The 20,490-nt window shown below is 40.1% G+C and overlaps 1 protein-coding gene across 1 annotated transcript in view; it reads left to right on the plus strand.

Moving 5' to 3' along the window:
* LOC122796835 (cytochrome P450 2F2-like) overlaps nt 1–20,490 on the plus strand; it is a 749,069-nt gene that overhangs the window by 543,952 nt on the left and 184,627 nt on the right. The window lies entirely within an intron of this gene.

Consider the following 20,490-nt stretch of genomic DNA (forward strand, 5'->3'; position numbering starts at 1 on the left):
ATGTTGTAGGTGGATTGGACACTCTAAATTGGCCCTAGGTGTGAGTGTGTGCATGTGTGTGCCTTTTGTGGAAGGTTGGGCGCTGGGCTGGCAACTCAACTCTGTAAAACTCCACTGCCAATCATGAGCAGACTGGTGATCTGCTGTGGTGACCCCTAACTGGGAAAAGCTGAAAGAAGTTAAGATACTAAATTTATGCATTTTCTTGTGCATGCAGTTATAAAGAAACATAGCATAGACAGGTAAAGCAATGAGCAAGAAAGAAATAGTTGTGTATGATGTACTTAATATTCACTGACAATTAATAATAATAATAATAATAATAATAATAATAATAATAATAATAATGTGCTTAATGTTTACTATATGTTTTTGTGTAAGACATTTAAGCAGACAGTGTTGAGATGTCATCCTTATATGAGGTACTCATATATCCCAAATTTCACACAACTAGTAAATAAATACAAAGTAAAAAAATGTGTTTTGCATTGAAGCAAAAGCATGAAATGATTATAATCTTTTCAAGTACACAGGGTAGTAAATATGAGTGATTTTTGCAAGGATATATAAAGTATTGTGTTGCTGTACTTTTACTAGCATAGACAGACAGCAAGTAATTATTATTATTTTTTTTGGTCCTACCTGCTTCACCATCTAGCCCATTCCAATGCTATTTCAGATGTAAAATGCAATTTTTGTTGTGAAAATTATGTTTTATTGTGTAAAAAGTGCTACTTAATGTTGAGGTGCTTGTATACTTCAAACAGTGTAGAAAAGGATGCAGCAGAAAAAACATGATATTGGAAACCCGCAGATATGCAGTTAATAGGAAGGTCTCAAGCCCAATATGATACAGACACTCATCTCTCACTGAGAGGGAGTTGGAACTCTTGGAGTTCAGCCAGAAAGTTGACTGAAATAAATCTTTAAGTAGTAAAAGATACCTGTTATATAACAAGAAAATTACCAGATCTTGTTTTGAAGTACTTGGATCTTTTTGTGGATAGTCCTGTGCTCATCAAAGAACTAGAGGCAAGCTTCAGACAGTTTTCAGCTTGAAATCACTATGAAAAATAATAAGATTGTGTTTTATCATCTGGATATCTTACCCAAAAGCAAAAGCATGCTACATTTTATCACAATGTAAATAAATGCACATCTAATGTTGAAGTTTTGTCTCAAGTATGCATGAAAATTACTGCACCTGGGAACTTTACCTACTTGTCATTGTTGGAAGTGGGACCCATTTTGGAGGAGCACTTTCTGTTTCTTTTTCAAGTGCAGGGGCTGCCTGGAGAAACAGGGAGGCAGATGGAGAGAGAAGGAGATGAGAAATGAAGGATAAAGTAAATATCGAGACCGGAGAATGTGTGTAGGATTCTGAGGAAATGTTTCAAAGAAACCTGTTTGCTGGAGATGATTCAGCAAATGATGTATGTGTAATGTTTCAAAGAAACCTGTTTGCTGGAGATGATTCAGCAAATGATGGATGTGTAATTACAGCCCTTCAGCTTGGAGGATTGCAGGATGATTTACTTAAAGAAATGGAGATGATGAGTGAGGCAGAAAATGAAGGAGATGTTTTCTGGGGGTCATTATGGATAAAATACAAAAGGAGGATGCAGAGACAATCCTGAAGAATAGTAATGAGCTGGAAAAGAAAACATATGCAGAGAAAGTAAAAGAATGCAAAACTGAAGTAACAGAAAAGAAGGCAGAATAAAATGAAAAATAGAAGTATGTGGTAATCATTCAACTTAAAGAAGGCAAAGAAATGGATAGGTATGACATGTGGGACAATTTAATATCTCCTTTAGGTGTAAATGCACGAGGTAAAAGATTTTATTCTTTTTCATAAAGAATCATTTAGTGGCATTATATCTGAGCCTGTTCTTTAATGGAAAATTTTCTTGAAAAATATAAAAAAAGAAAGAGTGTAACCCATGGAATCTTTATGTGATAAAAAAAGAAAATTCATGTACAGTTTTGAAGAGAGGTAGAAAGACAGACTTTGAAAGGATACTTGAAAGCTTTATGTGAAGAAGTACTGGTGAATGAAAAGTTTATGACAAAAGGGATTTATGGACTGGTGGCTGGGATTGTAATACTGGGTTAAAAGTTAAAAGAAAAATAATATATACATATATCAACTGTTGCAAATGTGGAGGGGAATAGGGGTACTGTACTGCACCAGAGACAGCAAATGGACATTCAGAAGGACTTCATAATCAGGTAGGGAACAGGAGGACAAGGAACACAGAGAAGAATTTCAGGGGCAGGAACAGGACAATACACAATCCCCCCACAAAAATAATCTCATCCAATACATAGCTCTCCATTTCACCCCCACGTACACTGCCATGAATCAATCATCCCATCAATTAATCAACAAACTTGTGTTCCCCACACCCCTCCATGTGGGGTGTGAAGCTCCAAATTTCAAATTGTCCACATCATTCACAACTGCTGTTGACCAAGAAATGGAGAGCTGTAGTCCTTTCCTACACTGGTCCTGCACATCCCTAGCTGCCTTTCGTAGTGTATTTCCCCCTGCTTGCCCCCGTTTTACCACTTTCCTATCACCTCTTTTTTCTTTTCTTTGTTTAAAATTAGTGTGGATTTAAGTGGGAGTAAGCACTGCTAAGCAAAGCTAAGCATCTCCTGGCATCACTTAGCGTCATGCAAAACACCGCAAACCTGCTTAAACCTGCTTTAATCACTCTATCTCATTCAGTCACTGTTCTGCCTAGCAACAAAATAACCAGCCCTGCCACATCTTGACTCGAGGACCCTGTGTATTTCAGTTAGAGCAATATACCACTACACCAAATCTGCTGTGAGAATTGCTAATGCTTTTGTAAATATACCATGCATTACAGTCATTTAACATTAGGGAAAAAAATGTCATCACTGTCAAGACTTGATACCAGGACATGTACACTAGTACAATACACCACTATACCAAAGCAGCTGTAGGAATTAGTAATGCTTTTGTAAATATGTCATGCATCACAGTCATTTAACATTAAGGGGAAAAAGTCATCACTGCCAAGTCTTGGCACCAGGAATTTGTGCACTAGAGTCAGACCAGCACACCACTACACCAAATCTCCTGTGAAAATTTGGAATGCTTTTGTAAATATATCATGCATTACAGTCATGTAACATTAGGGAAAAAGTCATCACTGCTAGGTCTTGAACCCAGGCTTCTGTGCACTACAGCTAGAGCAACACACCACTACACCAAATCAGCTATAGGAATTTGCAATGCTTTTGTGAACATATATGCATTACAGTCATGTAACAGTAAGAAAAAAAGACAAAGCTGCCATGTTATGGACACAGGACCTTCTGACCCAGAGTCACAGCAAAACTACACTATACCAAATCAGCCCTGGGGAATTAATGATGCATTTGTAAATATATCTTGCACTACGGGGATGTAACTTTACTGAAAAAATACAATAGTGACAAAGTTTGAACCCAGACCCATCTGAACTACAGTCAGAGCAACATACCAGTAAGTCAACTGACCTGTGAAATAGAGCAGTTGTATTCACAAACATATCCTGATTGCCAGATACACACTTCTACTATATATACGTCCCCAAATCACAGTGTACTTGGGCCTCTGACACAGACACAGAACCTGTACACAGACAAATAAATGCAGACTGCTGCTGAATATCCACAGTTGCGCCCCTTATTCATGGCAGGGTCCTCTTAAAAACAACTCTGTGTGCACATACTGGCAAGGCAGTGCAGATTGGGGTCACAAAAGCATGACAGACAGCTCAGTGTCACATGTCATACCCATCAGAACACACATGTCCATGCTAATCCTGTGCCACACACTGTATGCATGCACATGTGTCTTACAAATACACCTGTCATATGAATGACTTGGTAGCTCCATCTGTTACAGTTCTAGCATCTGTCACATGTAGAAGCCCACAGTCCTGGCCTGCAGCCCGGTGTATGTGGCACGACAACTACATACATGCCAATACAACATAGGAATAATGGAGTCCTGTAATATCCAATAAAACAGGCTGTTCCTACTGCAGTCACTGACACCCACAGTAGCACGTAGAAGCCCTGCAGGGTGGGACACTATCCACAATTATAAATATGTGTACCACGTGTTGCCTAATACTCTGTGGATGGCAATATTACATAACATATGCACCACAGGCACATGCCTCACCTGGACTGTTGTGGTTACATTCAACCAGGCCCAGCTGTGACACAACAGCTGACACCACACCCTCACTGACAGTTACAACTTGCTCTCCCCCAATGTCTTCACAATCCTTAGTCTGTCTCCTGGCCAAAATGCAGCACCTGTGGGCTGTTACACACCCAGTAGTGGGCACAGGACACTCCACATCAAAGTCAGAGCAATGCACTACTAGACCAAATCAGCTGTGAGTGTTTAGTGTTTATTTTAAGATATATCATGCAGTGCAGTGATGTAACAGTAGAGAAAATGTTTACCTCTACCAGGTATTGAACCCAGGCCCCTCTGCAGGGAAGTCAGAGCAACATAACACTAGGTCAAATCAGCTGCAGGTATTTATCATTAATTTTTAAATTATAACTTGCAGTACAATGGTGTAGCATTAGGGGGAACAATTACACCCGTACCAGGCATTAACTCCAGGACCCTCTGAACCATAGTTAGAGCAACACACCACTATGACAACTAAGCTGTAGGGAATTACCCCCGTTCCTGTACATATATCATAAGTCATCATAAGTCACAGTGATGTAACAATAGGGATAACATACACCTTCACCAAATATAGAAACCTGAAGCATCTGAACCTAAGCTCAGTGCAATCCACCAGTAGGACATCACACCTCTGGGGAATTACCGGTGTTTGTACCAAGACAACCCAATTCCCAGTGACACAACTTCCACATATAATGGCATAAATGACAGCTTACTTGGACCTGTGATGCAGACACTGACCCGGTACACAGTCAAATAAATGCTGATGGATATATGGGATGCCTATAATATCAGGTAAACCTGATAATTACACAGACTGTTGCAGAATGTCCACAGGTGTGCCACCTACTTATGGCATGGTTTTCATCAAACCTATTCTGTGAGCTGAAGTACTGGCAGGTCAGTGCAGATTGACCTTACAAACTCATGACAGACAGGTCAGTGTCACACGCCATAGACATCCAAACAGACATGTCCATGTGAATCCTGTGTAACACACAGTATGCATGGACATATATCCTGAAAATACACCTCCCATAGTAATGACTTAGTAGCTCTATCTGCAACATTCCTAGCATGTCTCACATCAGGACACCCACAGTCCAGGCCTACAGTCCAGTGTGTTGCACAACATTTACATGCTTGTCAATGCAACATAGAAATAAATGAGCCCTGCAATGTCCAGCAGAAATGGTTGCTGATAACAGAGTTACTGCCACCCACAGGAGCACATCAAAGGCCATGAAGGTAGGATACATGTCACAAATATGTCTATGTGTCTAAAATGTCCCTACCACTCAGTGGATTGCACTACTACTTAACATACTTACCAGAGGCTCATACCACACCTAGACTGTTATGGGTACACACACCCTGGCCATGCTGTGACACAAGACCTAACACTGCCCCCTCACAGACATATAAAGCATGCAGTCCCCCAATGTCATCACATTCCCCATTTGGGGTTCTGGCTAGAATCCTGAAGCTGTGGCCTGCTACACATGCAGCAGTCTGTCCAGCTATTTGCTACAGACCTAAATACCTCCCAAACACCTAGAGCAGGGCATCCACAACACAACTATACATAAAGTGTTGGTGGGGGAATGCTCAGGTGACAGGGACAAGTGTGGCAGTCTCCCCCTGCAAGCATACACAGCTGATACACCAGCATCAACTGCAGCAGCATGCACATCCAGATAGAAAGGATGTATGACACACACATCTGCCTGTCAGCTCACTGACCCCAACATACATTGTTAAACAGTAAACCATGGCAGAAAAACACCAAAATAAGGATAAAGACCACAAGGCTGTAAAATCCACAAGTTTATTCCTCTAACATCTCGGCAACACATGCCTTCAAGGAGTATAGCATTACATAAATCACCACCTGCCTATATACCCATACTAATTAAACAATAAAACAATCATAAATAAGATCAATTAAATAAAGAACCTCCAATTAAGTTCTGCATTTAACCCATTTGGGATCAAAGTATTATATTTGAAAATATATACAGATTCCTTAGACAGTAATTCACTTTTTATATACTTATCATCACACATATAAACATTATTTTATTTCTAAAACTGAACCTCTCACTCCCTCACTATTCCCTTTATGCATCTGATTAAAATGTACTGGTACAGAGCTTATTTTTATCATTACTTATATCTCTCAAGTGCTCAAGCACCCTAACCTTAAAAGCTCTCTTACTTTGCCCTATGGAAAATTTATTACAGGGACATCTGAGGGTATAAATGAATTTTTGGGAGACAAAAATTTCTATTGGGGCTATATTTCAAAATTAAAAGATGTCAGTAAAAATATTAGTGGAATACCAACTATTTCATATAGGAGGGAAAGAGATTTAAAAGACTTTTTAGTGGAATCAAGGTTCATTTTTCCTGATGCTAATATTTATAAAAATCCTTTAGAATATGGAACCAGTATATGTGTTAGATGTAAAACCTGTAAATATGTTGTGCAGTTTTAATAAAATTAATGGCCAACATTTTCAGGCCAAAGGCTACTTTTGCTGTAATACTGAGGGCATTATTTATCTTCCTGTCTCATATGTGATTCTGGCCTGATGTGCTGGTAATGCTTACAGAGTTATGCTCACATATATGGGGCAGATGTTGAAGGGCTGAGCACAACATTGTCATCTAGTCATACCACAGACCACCTGTGGTAAACCTGTCAGATGCAGAGTGAGGCGGTACTGAATCTGGGATGTTTGCGTGCAACAGGTGTTGAAGGCCATGGATAACATTTGTGGGTGTTAACTTAGCATTTCCACTTGCTGCTGCTGTCTGCATAGGCACATTCCAGAATGGCCATGCTGATAATGTATTGTAGTAATGACTGAGGATGTAACAGAGGTAATGTTCACCTTTTTTCCTGGATGCAGTCTCTTTACAGATGTGATAAAGCATGTACAAGCCTTTTCTGACTGCTGCAGTACTTGTTGCTTGAATGAGACAGTGTTATCCTCCTGAGTATCCAGGTCTGTCAGCACTGTCTGTGTGTTAATGGCCTAGCCGGTGATGTGAGACATAGTATGGCCATGTCCATCATCTATGATATGATGGTACTGTTGTCTGCATTTAGCATGAGTCCAGGACATTGGCAACATTCCATACCCACTGTATGTCCCCATGGCAGTGTGTTAAAGGCAGTTTGTGTGTCTATGACAGACAGCACACTACGTACAGTAGACACAGCTTTGGACAGTACCTACATATGTGAGTGGTGGCAGTTAGCATTCATGCCTACATACGTGTGGGTCATTGGGTGCAACTGTTAATCACATGACCTCCACAGGTCTACATATTGCACACACATATGCAACACAGATTGAGTTTGCCATCTTATCCAATGTGGACTGCGTTACATGTCTTGCAGTACAGTTTCCAAGACATACCATACCCATGGGAAGTGCAACTGACAGGTACTTCCCTGTGTTTGCTAATATGACAGCTTCTTGGAGTCACATTATCTTTGCTTATGCTATTTGTCATAACATTCAAGTGCTTCTAATATGAGATAATTGCTTTATAAAAGTAGTAGACAACATTAAGGGTATGTTTGTTGTCCTACACTCTGGGAACCTCTGTATTGATTGAGTCATTGTCACAGGTGACACCTGGCCAAACATGGACTGCAACCTGCAGGGTGGGACACTTGGTGGCCATACCTCTCTCCTCTACATAATTTTGCAAAATGTCCTGATGTTTGCCACATATATTTGTTCCATTCCACATGACATTGTGGTTTTGTGGCACATATGTGGCAAAACATGACAGAGTACTGTTAAAGAATGATGATGTATATTGTAAGGTCAGAACACATAACCTTCATGGGATGCATGCCAATGCACAACCTGCTATGCTGTGCTCTTTTTATATGTGTCACAGCATTATGTAAAGATTGAGCCTAATATTTGGCCTTTGTCTAACTCTTCTGTATGGCTTTATTCAGGTGTCCTTCTATGATGGTTTGAAAGGTATGCTGGTGGCCCTAACACAGTCATGTCATTGCAAGAGGATATACATACATATACACACAGCAACCATGTACTACCATTGTTGGGAGTACAACCCTTACCTGGCTAGCTTTACCTATAGTGTTGCTATACACATGACACGAGTGCCACAGACCTATATAGTGTAGGTGTGTCTGCCACTACTATTCAGGTAATTGACATATGCAGATGGTGTAAGGATTGACACTGGGGGGTTGACAGGCCCTAATAATGTTATAATCATCTCACCCACACATACAATGCTGCATGTGGACCTGCATTGAAACACACATGCACACAGAATGAGCAGTCTTGTGTTTAGAAGACCTTCCTATCTAGTTACCTACACTATATACCAACACAGGTATTGCATGCACAACAGTGGTATTATTTATAAAATGTGTAACTTCGCTTCTAAGGTGGATGACACCTATAAGCCCTGAATAGGTTGCCAATGGGAGAGTTAGCAGGGTGGAACAGGCACACTAAATGGTATAACCATCACACACACACACACACACACACACACACACACACACACACACACACACACACACACACACACACACACACACACACACACACACACACACACACACACACACACACAAACACACATATGATACCAATGCTGCTACAGAGGATATGCATACACAAACACATACACTCACACAGTTGGCAGTATTCAGATTATAATCCCTACCTATCTAGTTGTCTGTGCTATAGTGTTACATACCTATTGCATGCACCATGGTGATTATCTGCTAGAGACATAGCTTGCGACATCATACATCAATTAACCTGGACAAAGCCTTCATTAATTGTGCAATATACTCATAAAATATATGGACACTTTTCACATATTTCTCTTACATACCTAGACAACTGATAGGGTAGCAGGTTTTGCATCAGCATGAACTTTCAGTAGGGTATGACATATGAAATGCATATGTCTGTCAAAAATTCAACCCTCAATTATTTGACATTGATTTCACGGAAAACCCCTTTTGTATGAGACATGACCACATATATGCGGCAAACATCTGGTCATTCTGCAATAAGTTGTACAGTGGAGTGGTGTGGTCTACAGAGTTTAAAATGGTGGATTTAAGGTGGATGTTATCAACAGGCTCTGTGACGTAATGCCATGTGGATGGGCCAACAGGCCTCAAAACAGTTTAATCAACCTCTGCATGGATTATGCATCACTCCTACACACACACACACACACACACACACACACACACACACACACACACACACACACACACACACACACACACACACACACACACACACACACACACACACACACACACACACACACACACACACACACACACACACACACACATAGCATTACAAGTGCCAGTATTGGGATTCAAGCCCCTATCTATCTTGCCATATGTACTGTAGTGTTATGTACTTATCACAAGTGCCAAGTAGGGCAATGGGAGGTTTACTGGGTGGAACAGGCCTCAAAATGGTATAACCTAAAAACTCGCATGCAGACTAGGACACACACATATACACTCAGCTGCCAGTATTGAGATTAGAACCCCTACCTATCTAACTGTATGTACTATACTGTTACATACTTATCGCAAGCACCACAAAGCTTAAATGGCTGAACCGTGTCTAATGGTGCTTCTGAGGTGAATTATATCAGCAGCCCTTGTAAAGTAGGGAAATGGGGGGGGGTTACTGGGTGGAACAGGCCTCAGAATGGCATAACTTACAAACACACAGATGCCAGTACTGAGAATAGAACCCCTACTTATCTAGTTATATGTACTAACATGCTACAATCTTATTGTATGCACCACAAACCTATTCTTTGAAAAGTGTATGCCACTGATGTTGGGGTGGATGACATCAGTAGCTGGTGACAGATAGGCCACTATTGTGGAGGCCACTGGTATCAGGACCATTAAATAGGTGACCATTACACAGACATAGGCTTGTTTGGTGTGTGTATACAGATGTAAGTGTAAATGATACAGAAACACACACAAGGTAGGTGATGTGAGATTACAACACATACATCACTACTATTACACAATGCAGCTCACCAAAGTACTTTCACATGCCACTGCTTACAATTGCTGTGCAAATGTCTCCACCAGTACATCACTCTGTGGCTTTCAGGGTGTCAGTCTCTCTCTCTCTCTCTCTCTCTCTCACTCTGCCTCTTTCTTTCTATCTGTCTATGTCTATTTTACTCTCTTCCTCTCTCTGCCTATCTATATTTTATATATACATATGTACATGTTACCTCTCTCTCTCTCTCTATATATATATATATATATATGTGTGTGTGTGTGTGTGCGTGTGTGTGTGTGTGTGTGTGTGTGTGTGTGTGTGTGTGTGTGTGTGTGTGTGTGTGTGTGTGTGTATGTATATGACACTCCACAGATGCAGATGTGTTCCACATACAGATAGATAAGGTTAATCCTGTGTGATAGGGGTGAGGAGAGACAGATAACATGTACAAAGCTGTCTGTGTACGAAGGCATATATGGACAACACAGTTTTATAGTGGGATGTGTGTTCAGACATGGGATGAAATTGTCTAAGTGTATGAGTATGCCCAGTATGATCTTCAATAGTAACAGTGGTACTGCAGGCCAGATCTACCTGTACTCCGTTCCAGGCTTTTGTGTGCTACAACCGATTGGCTGATGAACCTGTGCAAACAGTCCAGAAACTTAGTGATATAGTGGCTGAGGGATCCCCTGGCTGTCTGCTATCCTTATTAAGTGAGTCATATCCTGGTGTGGGTACAGAGTGCATTGGACTGGGCAAATGTTTCCGTAACATGTGTGGTATATTCTACATAGCACTGTGATTTCATGCTGTCAGTGGCAAATTGGTTTAGATTAATGTGAGGAACTGCTGACAGACATTTGTTTACTGACTCCATGCAGTGCAGGGAACTTATGGTACTGCACAAATTGTTTTAGTGTGCACAATCTACATTTATGTGCCGATTGCCTCCCCCACCCATATATGTGTCTCTTGGTCCTTGTGTGCTGCAGTCACAGGTTTTGTCCACACTTGCCGCTGTTATGTATTTGTAGTTATTGTGTGACTGGAGTAGAAGTAGTAGCATCACACAGATGGTTATGGACTTCATACCTCTGACTGTACATGTTTAGCAGATTGCCCATCATTGTGCCCCATACATCTGCTGTGGTCCTCAGAAGGTTTGTATTGCACTGTTACTATAAGGCTACATGTTGGCCATAGCTGTCGAACTCTTATAGACATACATCTGGGCAGGCACATAGATGACAGTTGTACTCAGGCCCAGACATGGGGACAAGGGTCTTAATATTTCTGATCCAAATGTAGACAGTCGGTAGAAGGTTTTTGTATTAGCTTTCCTTTTTTATGGATATGAGGTCTGCACCTCAACTGTCTATCATTGATGTTTTTACATCAACCAATTTTGTTTACAGATAGTTTGCCAGGCAAATGCAAAGTTATGACAAGCAGAAGAGATATAAGAGGCATAGATGTGGACATTCTGGGAATCCATGTAATTCCAGGGATATGGATGGTGCCCACTGACTTATCAGTATTGACACAGTAAAGTGGCAGCCTTTATATCCTGGCAGTACACTGACCTGTCCCACCCTGCTGTTGTACAGGCACCATGTACATTACTTAGAGCTGTTTACTATCCATATGTGTGGCCCCCTTTCCCTTCACAATCCAGCTTTCCTGCAGTAACATATATTTCTTCTAGACAGTCTGTGTAACTCCTACTGTAGGTGTAGCTGACATGCAGATTTATTGCCATGGGCAGTCTGGAACCATGGACCCTGACAACCACAGTCCTATATTTAGACCAGTAGGTCACAACAGCCATCAGTAAGTGCTGTGTACTTCCTGACACTATTAACCACAAACATGCAGAGCACATTGACCCCTGCATATTGTAGAAGTGGAACAAGGTATCAAGTTGATTGTGACAGACCTGGGAATGTGTGGTCTGCTGCCATTATCTTACAAACATACAGGTTACTGCAGTTCTATGTGAACACTGGTGTGTTGGGGACCTCATTCCACTCAAATGTACACATCTTCACTGACTGTTCAGATGTTTGGCTCATATTTTGGTTCCACTTTTCATTATACATGTGGTTGTGTGGCAAATATTTGTGAAATCCTTTAAGACTGAAGTTATAAAGTTATGATAGCCATTCGAGTTTCAAACGTTTTGCCTGCACTACAGAGAAGTCATGCTACTGCAACAGCTGTTATTGCATCAAACTTTGATGCTTGTAAGAGCAATATTTATGGCATGTGCCTGTTTTTGAGCCTTTGCCACACATTTCTTAATGGCTTTGTACAGCTTTCCTGCTGTTGGAGGTTTAGATCTATGTATGGGACTCCAACGTTGACATCCATGCATTTGTACTATGACCCCGCTGTTTGTAAGTCCTTCACAAAGTGCAGGGGATTTTGCTGCCACAGGCCCTTCTGCATATTGTGGGGCTGGCAGAACCTGGCAATATGTGCCTGTTGTCCCAGATAGCTGTCCATTGTCTGCTGCTATCCCAGTAACCAACTCCATTCCCATGCATACATGCAGCAATACCATACATATGCTACCACAGTGTACTATGCCATTCATTTATTAAGAAGGGTGACTTGCCTTGTGGCAGCAACAGTTGCGAGGACAGTGCTTCAGGGCTGATTCCATCAGTTGCACACAGTACAGAGCTTATACATGGTAAGGTATAGGTAGTGTGATGTGTGTGGCATCCTTTTTACTGTGTGTAGAAGTTGGAGAGAGGTGTCAGTCCCTGGGTTCCTAGGGTGTCAGTGTATGTGCTATACGTTTCCTCTTTGCCAAGGCCAGGATGCACTGTGCACACCTACATCTGCCTACAGGGACAGGCTGAGGGAGGTTCCTCCTCCAAGTCCCCCTGTGCCTGTAGTGACCTTGGCACTGGTGGGGGGCTGTGTGTCCCTTCCCTGTGAGGTTCCTGATGCAGCTGTTTCCACAGGATCATATTGTGTAGCATGGCACATACTATGAATATGTATGCTCATATGGCTGGAGAGTACTGCAGGGCTCCACCTGATATGTCAAGGCAGCAGAAACATGACTTGAGCATCCCAAACACGTACTCTACAATGCTCCTAGTTTGTGCATTTGCCTCATTATGCCATTCTTCAGTTTACGTGTGCATTTCTGATTGGTGTCATCATCCACAGTTCCAGTATATAGCCAGCATCCCCTTCCAGTGTATAGCCAGCATCCCCTATGAGATGACCATATGGGATGTCCCCCCGGCAAATGCCTGGTACAGCAGTAAGGCATGCCAGATGTGGGAGTCACGATAACTGCCAGGGCTGCTAGCACACACATTGATGATAATGCCCTGAGCATTGCACATGACCTGGCAGTTGATACAGTGATAGCCCTTGCAGTTGACTTAGACTCTACCATCTTCACCACATGGTGCTTTGATGTGGACATTGGTGCAGTCTATGGCACCCACTAACTCTGGGTACTTTGCTACATGGTGGAAGAGATGCATATTGCTGGTCCTCTCCTCAGGGGTGCTGGGAAATTAAATGTGCTCACTGGCATGTCTTAGCATGATATCTAGGAACTGGTGGAGTACCCTGGATGCGGATGCCTGTGAGACCCCTATGATGTCCCCAGCAGGTCTTTGGAAAGTACCTGTAGCTAGTATGTCTAAGGCTACACATACCTTTGTTTCCATTGGGATGTGTTCCCATTTGTTGGCTCTGAGTCTGAGGTGAGGGTGGCAGAGCTCAGTGAGTTGCTGAAGTATGTCCCTGTCCACCCTGTAGCACTCTACTATCTCCAGCTCATGTAGCCCCTGAAAGGTTACCCTGGGTTTGAACAGTTTTCTCCTCCTCAGTCTGGGCCAGTTGTCAGCATCATTGTCATCACCACCCTCAGTCTGTAGCACATAGAGATGCAGCAAAGCAGCAGCAGCCCCTATCATTTTGTCAGTTAAAATTCCCAAGTGTGTACTCCAATGGTGACCGAGTATGTGGGAAAGTCAGATTGAAGGTTGTTTGCATACTTTATACTGGTGTGCTGTAGATGCTGCCTGTGTGATTGACTGACTATGATGCATTCTGCCTGCCAGCTACATTATTGAGGGGTCTTAATGGGCCACTGTGAGTGGCAGAGGCCTTATTAGTCATTTATTGTTGATTGCCTTTTGTCTGCTATTTCCATTTTTCCCATTTCCTCCAGTTTTAAGCCTTTAAAACTGTTGCTGCTAGTGGGAACATTGCTGAGTAGGGCCCTCGTCTGGAAACAAACACACTCAGCATTTCTGAAACCAGATAAGCATAGCTAAGCAGCCTCGGACACACACCCTTACTTAGCTGGCTTCAGAAATGCTGAGCAGTACTTAGTGCACAAATTCACTTAGCTGGGCTGAATGCTGATTAGAATTAAACTTCGAAACAATGCTCAAACTGGCTATGTAGAGCTAAGCACTGCTAAGCATTGTTCAGTTTTCATTTAAATAAATGTACTAATTGGACATTAATTACTCATTATTGACATATTATTAAGTGTATATATTTTACATTACATGACATCCCGCTATGTGCTTTGATTACATTACCTTGGGGTGTGACTGTACTGCATGGAACACTTGTGTTTACATGGATGAATCCACATCATATATCCACTGACACTGGACATTTTGACCAGCTACACTACTGTGGTTAACAAATATCAATTACTACATCATTAAATAAAAAAAATACTTAGCAATGCTTTCCCATGTAAAAGCTGAATGGCCTGTCTTGGTATTTGAACCATGAATTACTGCATATTAAGCTGGAACTCTAACCACTAAGCTAAGTCAACAGTGAAGATGCCAGCTGTACATTTCTATATAGCTCTTTCATGACACAAATACAGTGGAAAAAATGCATCCATTTTCAATATATATATATATATATATATATATATATATATATATATATATATATATATATCAAAATCTGTCATTCTATCAACTTTCTAAGTTTGCAAGAGTAATATTTAAAAACTATCCCTATTTCTGGCCTTTTGCCCAACATTTAGTACTGCGTTTGTCCGGACTTCATGCTCTAAGAGGTTCAGAGGTGAGTGTCTGAGGACACTATTTTAATGTAAAGTGCCATACGGCACTTTCACAATGCAGGGGGTGTATAGCTATTCCTGTCACACACACCCTGCATTCCATTCCATTCACAGATCCTCTTATCAGTGTCCATGGACATTGAAGGGCTTGTAAGCTCCAATGTGTTTACACCAAGCCTTACACACATTCTTTTCCTGTCAGCTACCTCTTCTGCCTACACCACTGCATTATAGCCCCTACATGGTTAGGTACCTGCAGACACAGTATCCCATTTTGCTATTCAGTAAATGTAGCTAATTTGCATACACCTAATTACCCATACCCTAGTTACAGCACTACATGACAGCCTATGTCCTTATTAACCACCGTTACCTGCCATTGTTTGAGTCTGCATGCTGGCCAGTATGATGGGGAATTTACTTTTAGCTTAAATAATCCCTTTTTAATATTTTAATTTTATATTTTGTCAGATCCCATGCTTGGGTGCTGCTGCCTTTCGCTTGCACATAGCATATGTGCATGTAAACTAACTTTTCATTTTTCATATTTTGCATCAGTTTTACATGCCAATGGCCATAACTCTGGCCATTGGCATGCCTGATGTAACTAATACATGCTTTACTTTGAGTTGTCATAGCCCTGTTTTGTATTTTCCAGTCTTGTAAATGGACAGTTCCCGCATACATCTGTTATGCAGACACGGCTCCTACACAGATACCTGTCTGCTTTCTGGATCATTAAATCACCTCTTTTGTATGGCTTTCCCCAGAAAATGAGGTGATTTACATTCTGCGATTGCCTCCATGGTTGAACAGTGCTGGGAGGCTCGTGCATGCCCCCAGCACTGTTTCCTGGATTGCAAAGGCTCTGAATTCCGTGTTCAAGTCGTGACACTTTGATTACATGGAGATTAGCTGCATGTAAGCTTTATTGAATTTAGAGCAATTTCTTTAAATGAGCTGCAGGACCAGATGGAATAGGTTGCAGAATGTATAAAATGAAGGGATTGGCAAATAAAAATATTTTTTAAAGATTTTGACTGAATGGTTAAATTAAGGTTTTATGTGTAAAGAATTATGTAGTTGAATACTTAAGTTCCTACTGAGGAAGAAAGATAAGAAACCAATTAGAAACTGGAGACTGATAGTATTGAATAATAATGTTTATAAGATCTTTATGAAAATAAATCAAAAGAGATTTGAAACTAAATTGGAAAATATGGAAGATAGCATATATAGTATAAAGGGGAAGGGCTGTCAAGTATTAATGATATAGAAATTGTGGATGATATTATGATAAGAAAAGAAGAAGCAAAAATCATGATAGGTAACCTAAATAAGGCATTTGACACAATTGGACTTGAAATCTTATTGTTAATAATAATGAAATATAAGTGGGAAAGTTAGGAATTTATGTGTGTCAGTGTATAATAATAATAAAGTAAAAATACTAGTAAATGACTGGGTAAGCCAAAAAGGTACATATAAAGAGTGGTGTGTGACAGGGATGTCCAATGAGTTGTATACTCTTTGCATTAGTTATGAATATGATAGTATGTGAACAAAATTACAAAATGAAGGCGGTCGGGTATATTACACCTGATAGGTTAATAATTACAGTACTGTTAACATATGTAGATGACTTGATTATAATTGCAAGAAACACAATTTGGACTAAAGAAGTAATTTGCACAAATGAGTGTCTGGTGATGATATGGACGGTTTTAAATAAAGAGAAAAGTAAAGGCTTTGGTGATGTCGTAAAGATCAGGTGTATATATTTTACAGTGAATTAAGTTTCTGTGCTATGTATAAAATTTGGGAATAAATATATAAGTACAATTCAGTGAGAAAAAAAGATTAGAAGAAATAAAACAAACTTGTCCTTTCTGGAGAACATATAAATTGTATTGCAGAAAAAAAGGTGTCCTGGATAAAGTCAGTACTGATGGGAACATAGCCTACTTAGCAAGTGTATTTATGTTGCCAGCAGTATTTGAAAATAAATTATTGCAGATATTTTTTCACTTATATGGAGTTCTAGATTAAATCCAGTAAAAGAGGAGTTTTGTATGTAAATAAAGAGAAGGAGGTATAGCTTTAATTAACACAGTGGTATATGCTGCTTCATTAAATTTTACAAAATGTTAATGTGGATAAATGAAAATTATGACAGAATAATAGTAAAATGGTATAACTATAAGTATAATTAATTTTGTGATATGGTAAAAGAGAAAAAATAGTGTATAAATGAGGAAATATAACATTACCAAGAAAAATACTTTTGTGGAAAATAAAAAATTGATGATATAGAAAAAGAAAGGTATAGTATAAGAACGCAATGATAAAACATTACAATGTAAAACCATGAGAATATCTAACAGAGGAAAATAATAAAGCTATAAAGCTAAGAAGTAAATGGTGTAATTAGACAGTAGAATGTCTAGATTGTTGTTGAGACTGGTAATAAATAAATTCCCAGTAAAAGGAAATATGCCGTATAGAAGAAATATGATATAATATGTTTATATTGTCAATAAGAAGAAACCACAAAACGTGTTTTTGAAATGTAAAGGAGTAAAACAGTTATGGGGAAAACTATATAAAGAAGACTCAGTACAATTATGCATTTCATACTATTGAGTTTAAGACCATGACTTTGGCACCATTTGTTATTTAGAAATAGACTTTCTTGAAGTATGCTAGTTTCTGCAGTGGAGTTGATGATAACCCACAGCTTGCAATCATCTGCAGACTTAGTCAGCCATAAACCTTCAGCATTTGCTTCCATTTCAGAGAAATATATGCCAAAAATGAGCAGGCCCAGCACCAAGCCCTGGGAGACTCAACTTGTGATTGGCCATTTGGTGGAGGTAGCCTCACTTATTTTAACTTTCTGGGTCCTATCAGTGAGCTATCCACCCGGTGATAAAAGGGTTTACATCTAAATTAGTGAGCTTGCCTATAATGCCTGAGTTGAGTATTGTATCAAAAGCCTTTGTCGAGGTAAGTTATGTGCACAGTCTTATCTTTGTCTAATGCTTTGGTGACCCTCTCAAAAAAGTCCACCAGATTTAATAGGCATGACCTTCCTTTAACAAAGCTGAACTGTGATGGATCAAGTATTTGCAGGTTACCTATGTCCTCATTTATCATGTCCATGATGATTCTTCCCAGCTTAATATTCACTTCATGCACTCTTTTCAGAACTTTATTGAGGTTTCTCTCCTGTAAGACTTTACCATTGCCTCCCTCAAGAATATCATCTACTATAATAGGACATGGATAGAGAGAAAAATATGTTCCATTACACATTGAAATACTTCACTGGCAAAATTTATTCCAAATGGCATTCTCAAAAATCTGTGCCTTCCAAAGAGGGGTACTGAATATGGTTAGCAATGAAGATTTATGGTCAAGCAAAATATGCCAAAATGAACTTTTTGCATCTACAACAGAAAAAAACAGTGACATTTGGCATGAGGGCAGCAACTTCCTCGACTGTGTGCTTTGGATGATGAGGTTGTTTTAGTGCTTTGTTCAAATCTCATGGATCTATACATATTCTGATATCATCTGAGCTTTGCTTTTGAGCTACTACCAGGAAGATACCCACTCAGTTGTTTTTTCAACTGGACAAATTACTCCTTGCTGCACCATTCTGACTAGCTCAGATTTGACTCTGTTCTGCATAGCTACTGGAACTTTCCTTGCTTGTCTGATAACTGGGATTACCTCAGGATGTAACTTCATGGAGTACACAACTGGGAGTTTGCCCAATTTCTCTTCAAAAAGGTGAGCTTAGTCAGAGAAAATAGCTTGGGAGAAATTTGAGTTGTACTCATTCAAGCTTACATGGTGGACTTCCTTATTAAATGAAAGCAGTCCCATTTTTAAACTCTCTCTGATGCCTAATAATGACTGCACATGTCTCTTGACTACCTAAAAGTGCAAGTCATAGCTGCTCCCAGCAGAGTAACATGAAAGCACAACTGAGCCTTCGGTTTGAATTTCTTCACCTCCATAAGCAACAAGCTTCGCACACTTTGCCAAATCATGCTTTTCACCAACATTTACTCAAACAAATGTTTCTGCTGATGTAACATTGCACTTTGAGCCAGTATCTACTTTGAGTTCTATGGGTTTCCCATTAATCCGAACAGTACAAAAGACATCACTCTTTGCCCACAAATCTACTGCCTTGATTGTTTCACCAAGCAAAAACACGTAATCAGTATTAAAAGTAGAGTTGCAGCTTTCTAATTCATCAACTTGTTTCTTTGAATGCTTTTTTAAATAAAAGAATGTGGCCTTTTAGATTTACAAAACTTTTTGAAATTATTCCACTTTTTACAAGACTGACACTGCTGACCGAAAGCTAAGCACTTTTCTCGCTTGGGTTCATGATTACCACCACAATTATGACAGCTGACTGTGAGGCTAGTTAAAGGTTTTGCTGAGTCACCCTTGTGCTACATTAAGCATGTCCTAGATTTTGCTAGAAAAACTCTGGGTTTCACTGAAGCAGCCACACCCTTGGGGCTGTATGCCTTAACCATGTGCTGCATACTATCTACATTAGCAATAGAAGAATACGTGTGCTTTTCTCACTTGTAAGCATACTTGTGTGCCTTTCTGTGAGCTCATATATCTGACAAATCTCAATGGCCTTTTTCTATCATTAAATTACTGTCTCTAAGCAAAATATTTCTCACTGTGTCATTATTAATACCACACACAAGTTTGTCTTTTATCAACTCATCTTTCAGATCACCAAATCAGCATGTTTAGCCTTATTTCTCAAGTCAGTTATATATGGTGCAAAGGCTTCACCAGGCTTTTGCTCTCTTGTGTAAAATAAGTGCCTTTCCATTGTAATATTTGTCTGGGGGCTTACACATTTCCCTAAATTTACATTTTAAGGATGCTGGCTCTTCCCACATTTCAACTGGTACCACAATACGGCAGTCTTCTTCCTCCCCTGCAAACACAGCAGGTGCATACATAAATGAACACTGTCATTCAATGGCTTTTGACCCAGCTAAATTAAGCAGAATAAATGCCTTTGTGTATGCACCTTTGTCAGGAAAAGC

This window comes from Protopterus annectens, chromosome 3.part0, assembly GCF_019279795.1.
Source record: "Protopterus annectens isolate FY-2018-M chromosome 3.part0, PAN1.0, whole genome shotgun sequence".
Taxonomy (NCBI): domain Eukaryota; kingdom Metazoa; phylum Chordata; order Ceratodontiformes; family Protopteridae; genus Protopterus; species Protopterus annectens.